Here is a 6,128-nt window from a genome sequence, read left to right as displayed (position 1 = left end):
CAAACGTGCAGGCTCGCTCGCCTGTTTTTGTCATGTCTTCGAGTTTCATTTCTAACCCGCATTTGTCCATCTGTGTCTTCCCGTTCTTACCTATTACTTGCGGCATCTCCGCGATGATGTGGAAGCCACACGTAGGACGCAGGGTCTAGCAATGGGACGTTGTCCAACACAGTGCTCAGGCAGAGACAGTTTTGTGAAATGCCCTCGATATTACTGGACTGGTGCACACCGTGCAGATCACCCATCTCGAGCAAGAACCCACCCTTACTTAAAAAAACACGCAGTGTAACAAGAAACTGTGTCTCTGGCGTTAGGGCATACGAGTGAGTGAGTATGGTTTTACGCCGCTTTTAGCAATATTCCAGCAATATCACGGCGGGGGGACACCAGAAATAGGCTTCACACATTGTACCCATGTCGGGAATCGAACCCGGGTCTTCGGCGTGACGAGCGAACGCTTTAACCACTAGGCTACCCGACCGCCCCTTAAGGACATACGAACGTTTTGTGGGGTGTTCTATTAATGGCCGTACTTTGTCCACCTGGAACAAGGATGAACGAGGCATTCTGTATCGCGCGTACAGCTCGTCGTCACTTAGAATTTCGAGTTGCATGGTTCTATCTCTAAAAACCCGTTCTCTTCTTATAAATCTGCCATATTCTTCGCAAAAAATTGGTCCGGACCAATTGTAAGTATCGATTGTAGGTTACAATGATCCTAGCCTACAATCGCTTTGTGCAAGTGGATGGCGATTGTAGCCGAAGCCTAAGATCGTGATCGTAAGGATTTACAATAATTGTAGCGCTAAGATCGCTTTGTGCAAGTGGACCAGTTGGGTGTACACAAACATATTGCACGTTGTATTTGCCTGGAGAACACCGAATGTACTGGCAGCATAATACAGGTCAGATAGATTTCTTCAAGTCCTTATTTCCCTTGTCTCTTTGAATGTGTAAATTGAAATATCATTCAGTTACTTCGATTTATATAATGAAATAGAACCCGACGATTGCTCATCGTTGAAAATAAATGTTGGATATTTATATGATTTGATAAACATTACAAAATGTAATCAAAGGATCGACATTGTTATGCTTATGTACATTCATTGTAAGTATCACCTGGTAAAAATGTTCGTTTTATGTGCGATTTAATATTATTTGTTCACAACAAAATGGTTAAGGGTCAGCTGAGACGTGCCAAAAACTGTATTATGAAAGTTTAATCATTTGTTAGATAAATAAAACATGAGACAACATGATTTGATTAATATTGCTACATGTAAATGATACATGCCCAAACAGAGAGAACGCTATGCCTTCAAAGTTCCGTTGTTTTCACTCTTGAGTTAGATATGCAACGAAAGCAACCATGTGGTAACCATTTTAAATGAAAACAATCAATGTCAATTATACAAATGTACCCCACCTACTCCGCAATATCAAACCGTGATGGGTCTCGCAAATTATAGATATTCATACTATATATAATAGTGGTATAGGAAACATACGTACATAAATATAAACTACTCAAAACAATAATTGGAAGGCTCTGTGCTGTAGTATAAAAAATTAGGTGTTCTTTAATTTCTTTTGTTGAGTATATTAATATTTTGCCTATCAAATGATATCTGTTCTATCAGTTCTATTCTGTATATATACTTTGCAGTTGTTTCCCCACATGGGTACAATGTGTGAAGCCCATTTCTTGTGTCCCCCGAAGTGCTATTGCTAAAAGCGGCGTAAAACATTAGTTACTCACTCAATACTCACTTTTCATTTATTTGCTATAAATATTATGATTTATCTTTTTACCTCAAACAAGTTGACCCCCCCCCCCCCCCCCCACACACACACAAAGTTTCGTCCAATTTTTCAGTTATAGGAGGGGGCACAGGTGACCCAGTCGTCTGAGCAGAGTTGCATCCCCATGATCGTAGCTTGGAATACAGGTTCTCCTCGGTTATGTTTCTTGGTTTCTCAGCACCATAACCGTGCTTGTGGGTTTCACTAACACGTCTGGAACCTGCACCACTTTGGGTTTGTTCCGACATTAAGCTGATACGCCGTGATATAACTGAAATACTGTCAAATGCGTCTTTCAACCAAACTGACTCACTCGATTATTTGAACGTGTTGCCAAAATGGACATGATGTAGATGTAAATATGAAGATGTGTTTTTTACTACTTATGACTCCCAAGACGTAATCTGCTACCAATATGATGGTCATAACCACAAGTGACTTCCCTACTTATTCTGTGCGTGATATTGTAATTGGCTGAATGCACAACTGAAAAGAGGAACCAGAATGGGAATAAACCTATTCTGTCCCATCTTTCAGTCATCCTAGTCTGTCTGAACTTTCATGATGTGTGTGTCGTAGTTCCCACTGACAAACCCTAAAAGACAGGGTTAGAAATTGGCGCTGGTCCTATACTAGTCCTTGCAAATCTGCCCAGTAGTTAAGGTATCATAAGGACTAGTAGATATTTGTCATTTTCTTTTCTTTTCTATATGTTATCATTATAAGGACTAGTGGACCAAAAATGTTAGTTTTTACCACTGATTTAAAACAATACAATTAATTGAGTGTTTGATTGCAGAAAATGGTATGAGTTACATATTAAGTGACGCAACAGATAAGGTCAGTATGTTTACTGAGATACTTTTGGCATGACACATGAAGACAGGTCCATTTCCTTTTTTTAACTGGTTTTCAAAGCTCCATTAAAAATCCGTACTCAGAACGACATATTGCAGGTTCTGCATACGTAGCACCAAATCCCTGATCCTTGTCTCAAAGATTAACCATAATCATTAATATATTTAACACTTTCTATATATCCACAGACTGTATTTGAGACATTACAATGTCCCACACTACAAACTGTGAGGAAAACTTTATTCCTTGATCGATGGGACATTTGTTCCTAATCGTGGTTGCCATAGCTATATTTACATCTCTATCTTCAGGGGGTCGGGGCTAATAAAAGCTAATATCATCTAAAATTCACTGAGAAAACAACATGTGAAATGCTGGACCTCCTCATTGAAAACATCCATAGTGAAATTTGGGGATAAAACATGTACACAAGAAGTAGTTATTGGCATTCCCATGGGCACCAATTATGCTCCTCTTCTTGTTGATCGGCTTTTTATGCAGATTTACCCACCAGCATTAGTAATATAGGAGACCGGTGAAACCACCTCATCTATTTCATATTTAGATATATATGCATACAAATTCAGATGTGACAAAACACATCTCCACAAGACTGTATGATAAGGATGGCGTCAACATATTTCCGATAGTCAATTTCCCTAAATGTCGAGCAATGTTCCAGCAGCTCCAACCTTTGGTGGTCCAGCTCCAGTTTACATTTCACTTTAACTTTTGAGATACATTCGAGCATGCTCTTTCTTAAACGAAAACATTCAAAGAGCGGCATACGACCGTTGTTGATCAGGGTTTCATGTTTTATAGCAGACATGTCGAAATTTGTTGCATCAGTGACCAAAATTATGTCTGATGCAATTCCCTGTTTTGTAAAACATGTTCCCAGCTTTTCGCAAGTGAACAAATGACTAACCGTTTTGCGTGTTTCGAAGGTGTGCCACCGGTGGGGTTGTATCCACACCTTTTCTCGATCAGCTGGTGTCATCATTATTTCATGATGATTCCAAAACAAATGCTGATCATAGAGTCTGAATCATACAATGGACTTTGCTTTTGGCAGATATTTCTGATGATTATGGAGAATGTTTTGTGGCTTTTGTTTACATAGTCCAGACATATGTGTTTTCTCTTTCTAAGTTCATGTGTTTGATGTTTGATATAAATAGTTCACTAGGAATTACCAACAAGACAGTCTCCGAACAATCTCTTTAAAAATAATAACATATGTTTGAATATCTGTAAATTTATAGAACAGAGCATGTATTTTTTTAATGCTGACATTGTATTCAAAACACCGAAATACGTTTATATAATACCTACGTTAAATCGTTGCACTGGTCTGTTCAGGTAATTGGGAGCATCATTTTAGCAAAAGTGGTGAAAAAGTATAGGTTTTTCAACTTAGATTAGTGGTTAATATGAGATTATGTTTTGCTTCAGAGTTAAAATCTAAGGTCAAACTTCTCCCCTACATCTTTTACACCTGGGTCCACTTGCACAAAACGATCTTAGCGTTAAAGTTATTGTAAATCCTTAAGATCGCGATCTTAGGCTTCGGCTACAATCGCCACCACTTGCACAACGCGATTGTAGGCAAAGATCATCGTAAGCTACAATCGAAACTTACAATTGGTCCGGACCAATCTTAAGTAGCTAAGATCGTTGTAGTCCCTAAATAAACTTGACAAAATGGCCTGCAAGACAGGGTCAGTTTCACATAAATAATCTGTTTTATATTCAAGCATTGCCTCTGTATTTTGTTATACTTTATGATTCGAATCGACACTCCAACAACACGAAAAACGCACCACAGATGTCACATCAGAAATATCGTTATTTTCGATAATGAACCACATAACTATCGAGTCGAAAGCTAAAAGTATTATTCCCACCTGACTTAATGCTGAAAGGAGTGTGAAACAACATACCTTTTCCCTTATCAAGGAAAAGATAAAAAAACCACTGTCGTCTGCAAGTGATTTGTAATGTCCGTGACCTTTTTGGATACATCAAGGGTGTTACGTGATGTGTGTGTGTTGTACACATGTCTCGATAGTCATAGACAACTCAGAGTAAAACTTCTGCGTTTATTACAACTTACATGGCAGACATATGCCAAGGGAAGCAACTCTTATAACAAGACTGCATACCACGTAACAAAGGGTAACTAATCAAAGCGATCGTAGCTCTAAGACGATCGTAACCCCCATACTTTAAAGCAAACCTTTAATGGCAGTCTTAACGCTACGGTCACTTGGTGGAACGGGGCCCTGGATTGCCAGCAAAGTGGGTCTAAAATATGCTAAGTGATACTTTAAGTAATAATTTCTTCATTATATGTAGATTGACCGCTGTAACGTGTCATTGTTATTATTCCATGCAGGATTTCATGGCAACCGACGTCAAATCAACATGACGTTAATCATTATAAACAGATGGAGTTTTCACCCCTTTGAATGGTCGGAATGACGTCATAGCTGAAGATTATTGACGGCATTTGACAATTGTGATTTTACACTTAAGTGTGAAAGACTGACTTTTCCGAAGTTGAGAAAAGGGATATTTTCATTGCAGTGAACATAACAATTGATATTTCACTGCAGTGAACATAACACTTTGACGGAACTAATATCATACAAGAGTGACCTCCCCTCAAATTGTCTCCCTTTATCGTAAGTGTCTGGCCCCTTCACAAACAGTTAACTTCCTTTTTATGCTCGTTACACATTGACAAGGCAAAATAATGACAGATGATCTTTTAATATCGCTTAATGGCATTTGTTAATCTCTTGAAAATGTTCCGTTATAAATTGTAAATTTCTCACTTAACTCGTGAATCGAGACCGTTCGTTTCGCAAAGCGCCATTTTTGTTACTTGACCAGAATGTATTCTTTCGCTTCAAACAGCGGTCGCGAAGTTTACAAGAATATATTTTGTTAAAGTTGTTTTGTATATAATCATATCTATATTATAATGCAGAATTTTCGCGACCCAAAATATTTTTTGTTACTTTTGTATATATTTTTCATGATTTTGCAAACACGAAACTACTTTTTTAAGTCGCAAATACAAGGGGTGGTGACCCGTCCCTGTGTGTTAGGTAGGAAGAATTTATGGTTCAAGGTTTAACATTTGTAATGAAATAATTTTATTTTCCGGTAGAGCACAACGCAAAAAGTATGTAATAAATAGGATATTCCATGTGTCTCCTGAAATCTTTCTCATATCATTCTCTCATCTCGTGAATGGGGAAAAGGAGATATGTTCACCCGTGTAAATATCTCCCTCCCCCCATGGTCGCATGGAACTCTGGGTAGGTGCTTACTAAGGGGAGTAAATATGTTTAAGAAAATATGCCTAATGTCATACTGTGTGTCATCCCGAATTTATAAAATTCGTGCTCTCGCTCGGGAAATGCAAAAATGCGGACACTCGTTTCTTAAAATCA

Source organism: Haliotis rufescens, unplaced genomic scaffold (assembly GCF_023055435.1).
Source record: "Haliotis rufescens isolate VD_foot unplaced genomic scaffold, xgHalRufe1.0.p SCAF_6, whole genome shotgun sequence".
NCBI lineage: Eukaryota > Metazoa > Mollusca > Gastropoda > Lepetellida > Haliotidae > Haliotis > Haliotis rufescens.
This window is presented reverse-complemented; position numbering follows the sequence as displayed.